Raw genomic sequence first — 18119 nt, 5'->3', positions numbered from 1 at the left:
ATGTATGACAAGAAAGCTATATGACCTGTAACACTAGACTCAATGGTTCCCAAATGGATGAATAGGGATTGCAGAATGGATGCCATGTTTCAATTTAATTGCGTGACTCCTATTCATATTGTGAGGTTTGAACTCCCTTGCATTAGGTGAGACAGGTATGTCATGACACAAGGTCATCAGTAGAGAAAGACAACACATCAGCTGGTACATAGTGAAGTAGTTGACATTGTGGTTGTGGACTTTGATTTTGCTACACACAATGTCAATGACATCATCATGTGTGAGAGTGTATAGGGTTTCTTGCGTACTAATGTGGTATTTACAGAATAGTATCAAAAATGTATTGCACAAGTCCAATTGATGTAGTTGGGTAATCTTGGAAGAGTTGTGATGAAAACTATGTGTCAAGTACGTAAGGACATCTCATGTAATTCATTTTACTTCTTGTTCAGAGCATCAGAACCGGCCAGTAGAGGAGGCAGTGGCATGGAACTTGGGGAAGCAGCTGGCCAGACTAACTCCAGTGCTGAGTCCGAGCAGGAGGGAACCAGTGGCACGGACGGTAAGGGGAGCCTCACTGAGGGCACATCGGACTTAACATCAGCTCCACGACAAGGTCAAGCTCCTGTGGATGACCAAGGAACTGGATCCACTACATCAGAGTCCACCTCCACCCTCCCAGCTGCTCCCCAGCCCATTGTCCGTGGCAGCTCCCCCAGAAGGGGAGGCGTCTCCTTCGAGCCAGGCACCTCACGCCCTACCCCTGTCTCCCCTGCTGCCCTTAATGTGGAGGTCACGACATCCTGAGGCAGATCTCTGTGTGGCAGACAGCAGTCGTGGATGTCCTCCAGGTGCCTACCCATCATCTTACACAAATGGTATCATTTCTGGAGGGCATTCACTCGAACATGTCTGTCCTACAGAGATCCAATCAGGCTTAGGACTCCACACTGATGGCAGCATTATCCCAGATCCAGCTGTCCTACCGCCCTCCTTCCTCTTCCTCATCCACAATCCCAACTAACCTCCCTGACCCAAGCACACGCAAACATGAGCAAACATCCACCTCTATAGCACATGCAGCACACAGACACAAGGACAAACTCACAAGACAGACGTCACACTCATCACCACAGACATACCAACAGACACAACAACAGCATCCGCAGACATGCAGCAGACCTCACAACCATCTGCCTCCACAACTCCTACCCTTGCCTCTCCTTGTAAACACTCTGCCCAGAAACTCCACCTCGTTGCCCTTGACCTCTTCCTTACCCAAACCTACCAACCCGCTCCCAAAAAGAAGAAATCCACCCTCCCACCCTTCTATTCACATCAGACATACCCCCACCCACTGCTAAAAAACGTAGCCCCAAACCTCCCAAGAAAAGGAAATCCCCAGGATCTAAGTCCCACCCCCCTCCAGAAACCCATACTTCAACATCCCAGCCAAGTACCTCAACAGCAGAGAAATCCTGCCCAAAGAAAGAAACAGCCCTCCCTATTCCCTTGCAGACCCTTAACCATTACAGAAACCCCAAACTCATCAAGCCCAGCCTATCCCCCTTCCATCTGACCCTCCCACTGTAGTTGACCCACCCCCTCCATCTGCCCCTACCACTGCAGTTGACCCACCCTCTCCATCTGACCCTACCACTACAGTTGACCCCTCTTCCAACTGACCCTACCACTGCAGTTGACTCACCCCCCTCCTGATTCCATCCTTCCCAAAACCCAACCCAGTCCTCCTCAGTCTTGTACCTTGATGCCTGGCCTTCCCCCTAGACGCCCCTCCCATGGAAGGTGCAGGAATAGGGCTGGCAAGATCCAATGGGTATGACGTTTGTGGCCCATAAAAACTTAGAACGTTATTGGACTGGCCATTGGCCTTTTGAATTATTTTTAGAGTCCCCTTTATTGTGCTGAATAAAGCATTTTCCAATTTGAATACAGAAGTGTGTGTCCCTAAAATGGATTGTTAGTCAACTGCCATTCAAGTGTGAGTTGTGATGTAAGTATAAAATGATGTTAGTATGACATGGATTGCATTTGGTCCATGGAGTATGAGCACTTGGTCAGTATGTAGTCAATATTTTGGTGCCTAAATTGGCTGGGTGTCAATGTCAGCATTAGTTTTGGATATGAGTGTGACATGAACTCACAAACCTTTATTTTTTAATCACACTTCCATATCGTTCATGCATTCAGATGTCAACATAGTGCAAGTCTTGCAAAGTGCAACAGTTTAGAAGCATGCAGCATATGTTTGTAATGTGCAGAAAGATAACTGTCTTATCAATACACCTGGATACATATGGACTTTGACTACATGGTAGTGACTTTGGACACACCAATGTACACAAAGTAATGGTACAAGTGTTGTGTGTGATTTGATAGTGGTGGACCCATGGCTGTGTCTTCTATGGATCTGATAGACTAGTGGCAATGACAACCTTGCTACATGTGCCATGCCACTGTGGGCCAATACCCTTCAAAGCTGTGGACCTATAAGATACATTTCCTGTGCCCATGGTGAGTGTAAGGTAGGCATTGTTTTGACAGTGTTACGATCCTGTTGCCTCACTGGTCTCCACTTTCAGCAGATATTCGCGTTAAGCAAGGTGGCTGTGGTATGTATTGTCCAGGACCTTGTACAATGAGTATCAGTCATTCCATCCTGATTTTGTTTGGGTACATCATGTGGATGGTGTGTGTCCAGGACATGTCTCAGTAAGTTACAGTGTTTTCCAGTCCTCACAGAGACATAATTGTTGTAGGTGTTAGTTGCATGTGTACACAGCCTATGGTGCATTAATAGTTTGCACACAGTTAGAATGCTAGTGATGAAATGCGGTGATAGTAGATTTGTACAGTACCTAGCATTGTAATATGCATCTCAAAGTGGCCTTATGCCACAGTAAGAGTGTGAGAGTCTGGGTATTTCCCAATTCTGGCAAATGTACTTTGACTGCATCATGCTAATGTGATGTTCCTTTGGATTCTGTATTGGGGGACACATAGCTGTGCGTTTGCTCCTACAGCCAGATATATGATGCACCAGACCAGAGTACGTTAAGCAGAGGTATGGGGATGCGTGGTTTATCCCAGGCTGATGTTAGTTGCAATATGTTGTCCAAGGTTTTCAATGAGTATTTGTGCGATAAGTGACTTTGAGTGTGTCTACATAGCTGGAGAGTATGTGTGACAAGCTAACTGTGACCAGGACACAATGCGTGGTACTTCATGCTTGTGATTTTGTCGTTTATTAAACTTGTTTTTTGCATTATGATAAGATTTATATAGTTCCTTCAATGAAACTCTAAGGTGTATTCTAGTGTGACAAGGGTTTGTTTGTGTGTCACCATAGGGATATATCATGAGCATGTGTCTACCTTTTCCAAAAAACTGAGCAACTTGTTAGTGCATTTCACATATGGGCAATAGTTCTAAATGTTGTCGTTTCACGCATATGATTCTGAGATGGGATATGAAATGCCTAACATTGTACCTAAGATGTCAAACAGTTTGTATTTGCTAAAGGCTATGATACTCATATTAGTTAGGTGACACACATGTGACCTAGCTACATATGGATTAGGAGTTGCCCCAATACTGTCAGGAGTGGATTGTGCTTGTTGTATCCAAGATATTTCATCTACTTGTTCATGGACAATACTGAGTGCTGCATTGTCTTTGTGAGTCATTTATGTTTCAGACATTTAGGCAAACTCTTTTCATTTCAAAGGGTATTTTTGTGTACATCTAATTGTCCGGTAGGGAATGCTAGGCTATGTCAAGTCCTGTTAGTACATTATGAATGAACAGCATTTGTCTGTGCTTGGTCATCTAATGCCCTTCTAGCCCCATCATATGACAAAGCCGAAGGTGTAGCTTTCCCGCATGACGATGCACCACAACAATCTCCTTCTTTGCTCAGTTCTTGCAAGAAGTCTGAACATCAGTTGTTGGTAAAAGGAGTGGTGTGGAGTGGATTTAGTTCAGGGTGGATGCTGTGTGCCAGACCGGGCTGACACTGCCCGTAGACAACTGCCCAGGGCCTCACAAATGCTAATGACTACAGAGCCCAGCAACAGAGCACTGACGTTAGGGGGTTGTCACTGTTACGAGCCACAGGTGGACAGACCCCTCCCTTGGGTTTGCATCCATATTGCATCAGGGTGATGTACAATCAACAACCAACACCTCTCACATGGGACTCTTAGGAATGGGCTGAGATGTCAATGTGTTTGGCACAAACAGCCGTTCAGTTCACAGACTGGAAAGATCACTTTTAAATCTGAATTTCCTGTCCTGCCACACTTGACTTGCGCTCATCCCACTCAGCGTACACAATGCATCGTCAACATTATGATATGTGCTAGGGATGTAACTGCACTCTGCCCCTGCCTGGATGAACATCAGGGAATCTTATAGTACGCCCCCACAACTGAAGTCTGACAATCATAATGGCATCGTACCACTTTGGGTACTGCTCAACAGGGATGACAGCTGAGTGAGAGGAGTGGAGAATGGTTGAGATTTAGGTTTTTTGCACACTTTTCTACTGAAAATTGTTTGGTCAGTACAATCTAGGACTTTACAAATTTAACCACACATCATTTGTAGTTGAGCATATGATTTGTGTGTATGTTGTCATTTTTGCATAGATGACAATGGAGTACTTTTGAGCTATGCATGATGCTGGCCAAGATCACACAGAGATGACACTTAACTTGGGCAGTTGTCTTGGTATGAAAAAAACATATGTTCTTTTGCAGCTGCCCTGCTATGTCCAGTTTTGACAGAGTGGTAAATATGCATTATAACACAAGTCGTTACAACTACTTGCTCTAGGTGGCGCTCTAAATTAAGAAATAGTATAATTTACTATTCCCTACAGTTGCACACACTGGAGTTGGAATAGTAAATTATACTATTCCTAAGTCCAGGGTGCCACCTAGAGCAAGTTGTTGTAACGACTTGCGTTGTAATGGTACTGCGATGTAACTACGCCATCGTTGTAACAGCATGCAATGTAAACGCATGCAATGTAAAAAGCTATATTCCCCTGGAGCTGTACCTCTAAAAGTGTGTCACCTATTCTTGTACCCCACTAAAATTCTAAGTACGCTGTCCAAACAACAGCTGCATCGGGATGTTTTGCCTAAGGGCTAAGTACTGGCCAGAACAAAATAACAAGGGGCATTGTTGTTCGACCTTGCACATAATGTTCAGTCAAAATCCCAGGAACATGCAGAGAGTGAACAAAGCAATGAGTTCTCATAAGAAAATAGTCCTGGAAATTATTGCAAAAAATAAAGACGTGTAGTAAGGTCTGCAAAGCAGCAGGCAAGTTGCAGCGTGCACAATCTAAGTTAGTGAAAAACGACAATGTCCCTATGGGCCATGAGCCAAGAGTTGGATTTGTTGCTTCACATTGTGAAACAAGTGCAACCCAAGCCATTATTGAGGGTAAAATGAGGATGAGGGGTGTACATTTGACATAATCCGTTCAACGTCTGCTGAGGAGGTGATGAGTACTGTGCATTGTGTACATAGCATAAATGGGAGAGGTGTTGTGTACATAGTGATGAGGAGTGGTGCTGTGAATGGAGATGTGGATGTAAAAGGGTCAGCACTAGGATGAGAATGTGAGAGTCTGGGTGGAAGAGTTAGAATAAAAGGATGGAGCTTGGAGGGCAGAACTGGTTAAAAGGAAAGCTGCACCAGAGGGGGATAAGGAAGAGCTTGTGTATGATGGATAGGTTGAGAGATGAGCATGTACTTTGAGGTGGATCTGAGTGGGTCAGACTAGCACGGTAATATTGAAATGTACACATGTAGATAGATGGATGCAAGTATGCAAAACCAGTTGCCAGATAAAATTTGAGGATGTAGTATGTGTTAGCTGCATCTTGCTGTCTGCCACTGATTGTTCATGATACATTGCTGACATGGTTACTAGAAGAAAACTAGTACATGCAAAACCTGTTGGCATCACAGGACATGGTCCCTCCATCAATCCTTGCCTTGTCTGAGTTGTCTGTGGGCATATTTGCAGAGGTTACCCTTTATAGGTATTTGTTGTCACTGATTGCTTATTCTTCCCCTTGGATACTGACCTGGGATGGAGGTGGTGAGGGTTCATATTTTACTTTCATGATGCAGAAACATTGAATGTCAGTCAATTAATTAGAGGGCCATAGCCCCCTCAAGTGAAAACACCAGGAGGTGTGTGGGTGGGCCACATGGAGGCAGACTACTCCTGAAACTCCTACCCGTGCTTCCCAGTACACTACACACACATGGTTATCCACAGCATTCTGACTTCGAATGTCAAAGGTATGGGGACCCCAAGGGAGAGATACGCATTGTGAGGATATCTCTAGATGTGTAGGGAAAAAAACATTGCACTGTCAGAAGAGACACATGTGACACCGGAACATTAGACCCGCTTCCAGAAATGATGGTATTGCCAATATTTTTGCCTCCTCTACTCTGGTTTGGCAAGGGTAGCTTTTGTGTGGGCACTTATGGGGGTCCATTTAGCCTATTAGACACTGCCATGAAGCCTGAGGACAATGTCTGTGTAGAAGGTCTCCCTGATGTTTCCCAGTGTTTCCGTGCCAAATGTGGACAGACCAGACTTCATTCTGCACATATCCCTCATCCTCACAAGGTGTGCCCATATATCCTGGCTTGAGGATGGCAATCTCAATTGTGGCCGAGAGTCACAGATTAAGTGCCCCCCCACATCCTCTTCAGTGCTGGCAGCGTACCTTACACAATGGGCTGCGCACTGGTCCCTCCGACACTGTTGATGGATCCTATGTCCTGTGACTCATGAGTACTCCTAATACTCTGCAGCACACAATCTGCACATTCGGAATGGAATTATTTGTTAGCAGCTCACACTACAGCCTGAGGAGCTGCATGCAGACTGGCTGTGAACAACACACTCAGAAGATGACCCAATACTCATACAGTGTGCAGCGCCCTCCAGTCCACACTTGGTGACCTCATCCTGCGTTGTTGTTAACCCATGCATTTTGCTCATTCCTGAGGAATTACATCTCCAAATATTACACTGACTACTGGAACACAACCACTTCTAGGTTATTTGAGTGGGAAGCACTGAAAGCAGTACTGAGTGGCGTGTGCTTGGGGCTTGGGTGGTGTCTAGGGCTAATATCCACATGGCTTTGCTGTATACGAAGGCATCACTGGGTCCTCTATAGACTGTGGTCCAATTGCAGGCTGTGATGGATCCTACGCTGACAGATGCTCAAACACACAACATCCATCTGATTGAGCAACTGCGTTGCTTTGACTTTCCAACATGACAAGCTGGAATGCAAATGGAGGGAAATAAATAAGGGTAACTATTGTCCTGCCTCCTCTGTTGCTTAACAACAACCCAGCAGATGTTGATGATTATGGAACACCTGCCCCAGATCGACAATAGTCAGGCAGCCATCCATGAATCCTTCACGGTGTATTGTTATGGCCTATACATCCCCCGTAGTCTGAACACAAGGTAGATGTTTCCTAATTCCTGAATGGATTGAATCTACCTGTACTTGCTCTGGCAGCACAGGCAGTGATCAACAACCCGTTGGCTGGTACAAGAGATAGCCAAGGTGATTATGCGCACTGCCACGTTGACAAATCATGCGTTGGACAACCTACCACCCAGTCTCGATAAGGCCTATGAGTTTGTACTTGCCCGCAGGTGACTGTAGCTCTCTACAGCCACCTTCAGTGATTGGATACACCCCCAATCCATGCGGGGAACTCTTTTGTGTACATTGGTAAAACCCAAAAGTGACTTAGCTGAACTGACATCCAAAACATCCTTAGTCCGTGCTTACAAGGAATTGTTTAAACCTTAGTACAGTAGTGGTGCCTCGCCTGCTGGTACACATACAGCATCTAGTGCCTGGTGTCCAAAAGGTTTCGATCCCTGATAGATCCACAATGCTTAACATTCATATGCTAAATAGGGTTTTGTAGGTGGTCCAGAGGAGGTGTACCTACGTAGCCTGCTTAGTACTGGAATTTGTGAAAGCATTCAATAGAGTTGATTGTGTATACATGTTTACCACTCTGTCAAAACTGGACCTAGCAGGGCAGCTGCAAAAGAACATATATTTTTTTCCTACCAAGACAACTGCCCAAGTTAAGTGTCAACCTCTTTTAGATTGGCCTGTCCCCTTTTCCAATATCTCTTTGCCCTGACAATGTGGCCACTAGCCCAGCAAATTTGTTAGGCATGGTGCGTTCCACTGGGCGATGAAGTACATGTAGTATCCATTGATGCAGACGACATGCTGCTTTATATTCAGTCTATCTGCAGGGACATTCCAGATATTTCTGTGAGACAATCAAATGTGCAGGGTATGTCAAGTTTGTGTGTTAACTGGGCCAAGTGTGTTTCTCCCCTCTGTGTGGAGTATCCTCCACAAGAGGTGATGGCGGGTGAGCAGAATGTGATGCATGAGCTTCATGTTTTTTGGTACTTAGGGATCTGCAACTGTCTAAGATGCAAAGTATCTCATTGTGTGAGTCTTCGCAGGTCCACAAATGTCTTTTCATCACTCTCCCAGTTACAGCCCTAGGCTGTCTTTTACTTTCTTAGAAGAAAATGCTCTCCTGCAGCTTGTGTTTTTGCCATCACCCAGCAGTGGTTGTGCCTCGTGCCAATTCCAGGGATTTGGACACCATGCTGCTAGGGTTGATCTGCAATAGTAGCGTGATAAGTGTGGCTCTGTGGAGGCTGCATCTACCACAGTGAAGGCTGTCCAGGCAATGCATTTTAAGAGGAATGTTATCTGGACGGACCACTGCAATGGCTGGTGTGAAGTTGAACGAAACGGGTGTTTACTGTTTTCCCAACATGCAGGGCACGGGATATTGCAGGATCAATATTGATCCCTGAAGCACAGCTACCCTTTGGAGTTGACAGCCTGGTGAAAGTGTGTTTTTGGGCTGATAGGGCCTGTGGCTACTGAGGAACGTGAGCCTGTACTCTCCATCTTTTATTCTGCACTTCCTAGCAGTTTTCCAAAGGTCCATAGTAAATAATTTGAAAATCTTTTTTTTTTAATTTCCACAAATATTTTCAACTGTTAATTCATTTTTGTTATAAATTTAAAATGCATACATTTTTGTTAATTTTTTTAAAAACAAATTAAATTTTTTTATAAATTTAAAATGTATACATTTTTAAAAAAATTATAAGACATCAATTAAAACTACTAAACATATTTTTTTATATATATTAGTCATATGACAAACTTGAATAAATTAAAATATTTAAAATACAACGAGAACCAACATTTTTTTATTTGAACTAATTTTTAAATCATAAAACTAAAATAATTTTCATTAAAACATTTTTTTATTATTAACCCCTCAAAACCAAACAAAAAACTATTAAGTCCCCAAAAACTTTATTATTTTATAATATTTATAAATTATTTTATTTAAAACATTTTTTAATACATTGCAAAAATAAATAAAAATTAGAATGTTATGAAAATTATTTGTTTCAAACAAATATATTTTAAATTACTGTACACACTTATCCTCTATAAACCCAACATCCTGCTCTTAAAAATATAAATCATACTTTTTTAAAAATATATACTTTCCTAAAAATAAATAAATAGAAACAAAATAACTACAAATAGCATGAACAAAAAAACCCATATACTATACTTCAAAAAACAAAAAAAAATCGATTTTACGAACAAGTATATTTTTACATTGATATTTTCAAATTCAATATTTCATACTTACTCAAATTTTGATATTTTTAACATCAATAATAATTCACCTTGATATTCTTCTTCCACAATATTTTTGACTCGATATCCATGTCACTCATTATTTATAGTTCTATATACTGTCTCTGCACCCCAACTATGATTTTAGTGATAAGTAGTAAAAATTGGATATTAATACAGAATATTTGTTTTTACATCCATCGCAGCGGTAACTTTGTCATTTGATGGCTTGTAGGAACTGAGGATGAGCTAAAGCATTTGTTAGTTTTTGGAAAAATATATAGTAAATTGTTCTTTTAACTATTTTTATCGTTTTTGGCAGTCCTAGGAACCAGTTTTTCCTAGTGGCTTTTCTTAATCTTTATAGAGGTGGGGGGTTGTGGCTAGTTCTTGGAATGTTACTGATCAAGTATTGTACCAGTGATGCTCCAAGGGCACCTGGGCGGAAAGTTGTGGGGGAGTAAAGATCTTGAACCTCATCTCCCCAGCTTTCTAATTCACTAATGGGGGCCACTTTTATTTTGTTGACTGGGCATATTTTCTGCCTCAGTCGGACCCTGCTTCCATACAAGTGTGAGATTACATGAGCAATTTACTTCTGCTCTGCATCGGCGCTCTCAGGTACCGTGCAATGAAGTAAACTTGAAGCACTTTTTTTAAATTTATTTTTTAGAGTTTGATATAGTGCTAACTAGACCCGAGATGTCGGGTATCAGAGTGCTTTACATAAGCACCAGTTTTGCTACAGAAGGGCACGTTCATTTTGGTTAGGCACAGGGAGATTAAGTGCTTTGCCCAGAATCACAAGATGTTGAACGTCATTGCCGAGACTCGATCCCGGTTCCCTAGCTCCGAGGTCGACGGTTTTAGCCGTTAGGCTAATCCTCGCTCTCCCCTACGTTCTCTCCTCCCTGATTTGAACTTAAAGCACAGACTGGCCAAGCGAGGCTCAGTGAGAGCTGCTCTGGAGCCATAGATAGCCATAGGGACATGTATGGTCAGTGTTGCAAGCTGGTTTTACCCCTGTTTAGTTCAAAGTAACAGGAAGCTGTTTGTTGTAATCTGTGGTTTGTTCCCGCCTCCCCCGTTCCTTTCCTCTCATATGGTATTTCCCTCCCCTGCTCCCAACGTTCTATTGTAGCCTCTTGTGGGCTGGTTGACAAAAAGGCTATGGACTTCGTTGGTGGTGACATAATAAACTTGTGTCTTACCTGAGCAAGTGTCTTCTTCATAACACTGGCGACGAACACTGCGTGGGGGCAGTGCACCACCATCCCCAGCTGATCAGCATTCCTCAGTCCATCCTTTTGCGGTGATGGTTCCAGTCTTACGGAATCTCCTTACAGCACCGGTGGATTCCAGTGTCAGCGTGGTCCCGTACCTTCTATTCTGTGTTCCTGTGGTTTCTCCACCAGTCAAGTGAGTGTGCTTGCTCTGATTCCACGTTTTGGAACTTTGTTCTGGTCGATCAGCTGTCTGACTATTTTCACGGCTGTTTGCGGTTCCCTCATGACACGCATCACAGTAACTTGCTTTTCTGGATAGCGTTGTTTCGCCTCATCCTCATCGGAGTTACCACTTGCAGTCTTCGTGATTTCCCCCTGCCGGAAAATCTTGCTCTGTGGGCGCTGCCTTGTTACGCAATTCCAGTCATTGGGGTTTTGCCCTGTCGAGCCAGCGGTTGCTCGGCTGTTCCGGCTCTGGGTGTTTATTTACCGTGACTTGCTTGGAGTTCCGCCGTGTGGGAGCTGACACTGAGTTCCGTGTGATTCTTTAGCAACGGGGCAATTTCACCCTCCCACATCTTTGGAGATTTTTTCTCCGCGTTCAGGGGGCAGAGTGTTCTTCTGAGGAGATTTCTTCGCGGATAGAGCGCCCCGTGTGGCTCAAATTTCCTCTCAGCAGATTCTTCTTTTCTGTCAGCTGTTATTCTCAGAAAAAAAAAATATATATTTTCATTTCTGGTCTTCAGTTTCTACAGATTCCTGCTACGCTGATAGGCACAGCTTGCTCGTTTTCACAGTGGATATTCCTATTCCTTGCTGGTTTAGTCGACCCTGTTTCTACACGCTGATAGGCACAGCTGCGTTTTCTTGCCTATCAAATCTGTGGAGGTGTTTACAAAATTTTGTGGGGTCATCCTACCGCATTGTATACTTGGATAAATTGGTCAGAAACTAGTACTTTCTCACGTTAGTGGTACAGCTGTTGTCATACTTCTGTTTTATTAATTTGGTTGTCATTACATGTACTGTTATATTAGAGACACATTTTATAGTACTGTTGTTATTATTATTTTCCCAATTTTTCACTACTATGTAAATTCTTTGTGGGGTGTTGTTCTAGTCAGGGTTTACCCAGCATGGCTGCGTTAAATATGGCACTACCGCCTTCTTTTCTCAATGAAGAAGGGGATCCTGCCATATGTTGGAAAGATTGGAAAGTCATATTTGAATCATATTTGATTGCGATAGGAGGAGAAAAATTTTCCAATTTCAGGAAACAGCATATTTTACTACATAATCTAGGAGTAGAGGGTAGGAAAATTTATAATAATTTGGAAGGACCTGATACAGAAGATGAAGGAGGTAGTGAAGGTGATTTCAATGTGTATTTAGCTACAATGAACAAGCTAGAGAAACAGTTTGGTAAAGCGATAAATGTGGTGTTGGAGCTGATATAAAACCCAGAGGGTATGGGGGAGACCCTATTTCGCTGCTGGGGATGACTACCATGAGAATTGAGTACAAAGGCAGAAGCACAGTTGGGAAAATCTATGTATCAGAGAAAGGGTCTAATTTAATTGGTTGCAGACATCAAAAAGACCTAGGTATGAAGCTGGATCCTAACAGCACTGACCAAGTTCTTTTAGTGGATAGATCAGTGTGTGGACAAGCTATCTGTGAAGAATTCACGGAGGTTTTCACAAATAAATTAGGCCTACTTAAAAACTATCAGCATTGTATAAAACTTAAGGACAAAGCTAAAGCCATTGCACATAAAGTGAGGCCAATTCCTCATTTAATGCGTGAACCATTACAAAAAGAACTAGACAGACTGCTTGAGTTAGGGGTCATAGAACCCATTGAGTGTTCCCAATGGTTGTCTCCCATTGTAATCACGTCCAAGGCGGCCAGCAAGGATATTAGACTTTGCATTGATCTCAGGGACTTAAATAAAGAAATTTGGGTAGATAGGCACCCGCTACCCAGAATACATGAAATTCTTACCCTAATCAAAGATGCCCGTCATTTTAGTGTCCTTGACTTATCATCAGCATATCATCAAGTAGAGTTACATCCGGAGTGCAGACATCTAACCTCTTTTGTTACACCTTTAGGGGCGTTTCAGTATCACCGTATGCCTTTTGGACTAGCCTCAGCGGCAGCTGCATTTCAAAGAATCATGCAGCACGTACTCAAGGATGTACCAGGTACGATGTGCTTTCTGGATGATATCTTGATTTTTGGTAAAAATGATTTTGAACACAATGACAGGTTGAGGAGTATCCTGAAAAGATTGAGCCAAGCAGGTCTTACTTTAAAAAGAGACAAGTGCCAGATAGGTGTAAAGTCTGTGGAGTATTTAGGACACACCATTTCCAGTGAAGGCATCAAGCCTAAAATGAACCTGGTGGAAGCAATACTAGAAGCAGCTGCTCCCACCAATGTAGAGGAATTAAAATCCTTTCTAGGCTTATCTGAATATTACTCTAAATTCATTCAAAATTATGCCAGCAGAGTAGAACCGTTAAGAAACCTTCTGAAAAACAAAACTCCATTTGAGTGGAATGAAAACTGCAAGGAAGCGTTTGCAGATATAAAAAATTGCATTACCCAAGCTCCTTTCCTGGGTAGGTTCGATCCCACGAAAACTACTTACCTCTCCACGGATGCCAGCAATAAAGGGTTAGGAGCCAGTCTTACACAAAGAGTAGGAAACACAGAGCAAGTGATAGCCTTTGCATCTAGAACACTTAAAGGTGCTGAACAAAACTACTCGGTAATCGAGAAAGAAGCCTTGGCTTGTTTTTGGGCTGCAAACCATTTTAAAATTTTTCTTTGGGGGATACCGTTTACCATCAAAACGGATCACAAACCCCTCACATATGTATTCACGACCAAAGGGTCTTCCAGGTTAACCCCGAGGATAGCTAAATGGATGATAGGTTTGGAAGGGTTCAATTTCAAAGTAGAATATGTACCAGGGAGAACCAATGTAATTGCTGACATCCTATCTCGTTCCCCTTTAAAGGGTGTTGATGATGTGAAGGAGGAAGGAAGTGATGTAGTAGTGTTAGAAGTGACAGGCGTGACAAAGGAAGAGTGGGAAGAACAACAAGAATTAGACAACACATTGAAAACAGTAAAAGAACTCATCCGCAGTGGGTGGCCGGAGCAAAAGAGCATGCTAACTGACCTGGTTGGGAAATTCTGGGAAGTTAGGCATGAAATGAGTAAAATCAATGGAACCATATATCGGGGGGAGAAAATCGTACCCCCTGAAGGTACAGCACATGTGGGTCATCTTGGGCGGAGCTTAACTAAAAACAAAGTAAGAGAAGGTTACTGGTGGGCAAGCATGGACAGAAGGGTAGAGGAAGTAGTAAAAAACGGTGTACAATGTGCTAAAAGTGACAAAACTCTGTCTATAAGGAAACCTCCATTATCGCCGGTTAATATTCCTGACCGTCCATGGTCCAAACTGGCATTAGACATAATTGGACCGTTAAATCTAAGACAAGCCACAGACCGTTTTATCCTGGTCCTTATAGACTATCACTCAAGATGGGTGGTAACCAAATGGGTGAACATGATTGATACTAGGAACTTAATCCAGTTCTTAAGGGAAACTTTTTATGAAGAGGGTATACCGGATGCCATTGTGACGGACAACGGAGTCCAGTTTACTTCAGATTTGATGAAGAAATTTTTGTCGGACCTACGCATCAACCATTTGAAAACTGCGTTGTATTGTCCGAGAGCCAATGGACTAGTGGAACGTATGAACAGAGTCATTAAGGAATGTATACAAAGAGCAGAAGCCACTGGTGTTGCTGCCAAACAAGCACTGCAAGAAATGATATGGTCATACAGAACGGCACCCAACACGGTCACACATGTTTCGCCATTTGTGTCCTTGAAAGGAAGGAACCTAAAACTAATCTCACAGCAGGGTGGTTGTGTAATACCGACAACTGCAACATAGATAGGTTGAACATTGCAAGAAGAATTGAAAATCAACAGGAGAAGTATAAATTGAGGTATGACCAGAAAAAGAGCGTCAAGATACCTTCAATGGAATCAGGTGACTGGGTCCGTATAGACTTACCACCGGCTAGAAGAAGGAATTTTTCCAGATTCTCGGAGCCTATCAAGATTGCAAGTGTTGGAAGAAACGTTGTCCATTTGGATAATGGACAAACATGGGGTATGGACAGAGTGGTATAATGTAACCCTCCACAAAGTGATGGCAGAGTTGCAGTATCCTTGCATAGTAACCCTGTCAGTGTTCGCAGTTCGACAAGAAACGTCACAAGTCCAGTTTGGCACAAAGACTATGTTATTACTTAAGGTTGTTGTTTTATCTTTTTTTTCCCACTTTTACGTTTTGGTTGCTGTGCTGAAGGTTCCCTTGCCCAGGGAGATGTGTTGTAATCTGTGGTTTGTTCCCGCCTCCCCCGTTCCTTTGCTCTCATATGGTATTTCCCTCCCCTGCTCCCAACGTTCTATTGTAGCCTCTTGTGGGCTGGTTGACAGAAAGGCTATGGACTTCGTTGGTGGTGACATAATAAACTTGTGTCTTACCTGAGCAAGTGTCTTCTTCATAACACTGTTCCAGGCCTGAAGGGGGCTGACCGCCCATGGTTCGCCCTGACACCGGGCAAAGTGACAAAGGCGGGCAGAACTGCCGGTGTTTTCATACTGTTTCCACACCGTTGCATTGCGCAAAATGAGGGATTCCAGGTGTGTAACTAGTTAGGTGCAGGTAACAGCTTTTTAATACGAGCAACGAAGTGTTGAACATAAGGGTTTGGAATGTACATCATTAGAACACTCAAAAGATGGAAATGTCACACTTAAGAACAGGGTCGGCGCTAGGCATGGGCAGTGTGGGCAGCTGCCCAGGGCCCCATGTCTGCTCGCAGCCATGGGGTCTCTCGCTTTGAAAAAACTCCAGAGTTTGGGGGCCCCCTAAGAGTTTATATTTTTTCTATTTTGATCAATTTCCGCTGGCTGGCCCCTCTCTCTGGGCCTAATTTCCGCATCTGCATGAGGATAACAGAGATTAGACAGGTAATTAAAGAGCCCTTAGTGTGAAGTGCACCCTGCCCCTGCTTGAATGTAAAGCAGGATAACCTGCAGGGCGCAGAACAAAAGATAGAATGATGGCGCCTCTCAATGAAAACCGCTCAGCTCACCCAGGATGAGGGAAGGGAGCACAGAGGTGAATGAAAGGGGTATGACAAACAGAATAAAGTGAGAGGGGGCGGGGGAGCAGATAGGTGTGAGTACAGCAGCCAGACAAGTGGTGCACGCAGAGGAGGACAATCAGAATGTGAAATGAGCGACCTCTGACCCTGCTCGCAGGCAGGTCGCTCCCCATGCTGCTGCATGGCTCTGCCTGTCTTTGCCTTCCTCGCTGCCTGTACTTGCAATTGGTTTGCCTTAACTATGTTTTTTTTCCTTCGTCTGTGCCTAACTCGTTTTTCTTTTTTCTCCTCTGTGCCTAACTTGTTTTTCCTTCCTCTGTGCCCAGTTCTCGCGCAGCCCCCCCCCCCGCCGTCCCTCGCCCGTTTTTCCCACGGCTGCGTCCCTGCGGCCCGCCCCCCTGCTCTCCCGCCTCCTAGCTACTCCACCTTCCCACCTCTCCTCATATGGAGGCCGCGCAGCGGCCGCGCGCAGCAGGCACGCCGCTGGCGCGCCGAAGGCAAACCCGTCTGCGCGCGTCCGCACCTGGACCCAAAGCCCCTGCGAACGCCATGACGCCCAACTCCGCTATGACTCCAGCACCCTCCACGCACTCAATTCCAGATGATCACGCCACTGCTGATGTGCCGCCCGAAATGGACACAAGGACCCTTCTCCTGCCAGAACTGCAGCTACACCAGTATCCGACCCGCTAACCCACCAACCAGGAAATAACCCAACTACCTCAGCTGCATCCTTCTCAACACCCTCTCCGCCCGCAAACACGCCATAGAACTCTGGGGCCTACTTGACACAACCTCCCCAGACGTTGCCTTCCTGACGGAGACCTGGATGAACCCCTCCTCGGCACCCGACATCGCCATAGCCATCCCAGAAGGCTACAAGATCACCGGCAGGGACTGTACCAACGGAGTAGGAGGAGGAATCGCCATCGTCCACAGGAACACCCTCAGAGTCTCTGCTGGAGCAGAGTTTTCTGTTGAAAATTTATCGAGTTATAAGCTCCAGTTTTGTCTATATGTTATGAATAATATTACTAATTTGAAATTACTAATTAATAGTTTGTTTTGTTTGATTAACCAACATTTACTTTTTTTAAATATTTTTTTATTTTATTGAGATTTACTGGTGTCATACAAAAATTTTTTACAAATTCATTAAATAGATATTCCTGTTAAACCATACAAGAACACGTTTAGACAATAATAACCATAGTAGATGCATATAAAACAAGGCCAAACTATAAATAATAATAGGGCAATAGTTCTAAACCATTCGTTATCATGAAATAAATAAAGCAGTATTTAGGCGCTCGTGCTCCTCCAGATGGCAAGTGGTGCCCAAATATTTATTCCTAATTCCCTTAATGTTTTACCTTTTAACTCATATAGGCAAGCCTCAATATTGTGCACTCCCAGCAACCTTGCAATCCACATTTGAAAAGTGGGAGGGGAGGAATCTTTCCAACCTGCTGAAATAAGGATGCGTAGCACTGCAGTAGATATAAAGACCAGAGCTTCAGCCGCACTACCCAACTCCAATTTCCTATCTACACCTAGCAACATCAACGTGGGGGATAGGCCAATCCTACGATCTAGCAGCCCCTCCAGAAACTTTGAGATTTCCATTAGTACCATAGAAAGCTTATCACACTGGTGGAACATGTGGATTAGATCCGCTGGACCATTATTGCATCTAGGACACTTATCGTTCTCCACCAGACCCCAGGCATACAGCTTCGCCGGAGTAAAATACAAATTAAACAGGGTTTTGTAATGCTGAGCCCGTAGGTTAGAAGATCGAAATAATCTCTTATTTAATGCAAGTGCTAGATCTAAATCCACGTCGGGGTCGCCTAATTTCCCTGCAATTGCAGATTCTGTTTTCTCCAAATCGT

Source organism: Triturus cristatus, chromosome 7, assembly GCF_964204655.1.
Source record: "Triturus cristatus chromosome 7, aTriCri1.1, whole genome shotgun sequence".
Lineage (NCBI taxonomy): Eukaryota > Metazoa > Chordata > Amphibia > Caudata > Salamandridae > Triturus > Triturus cristatus.
The sequence above is the reverse complement of the archived record's forward strand: the minus strand, read 5'-3'. Positions refer to the sequence as shown.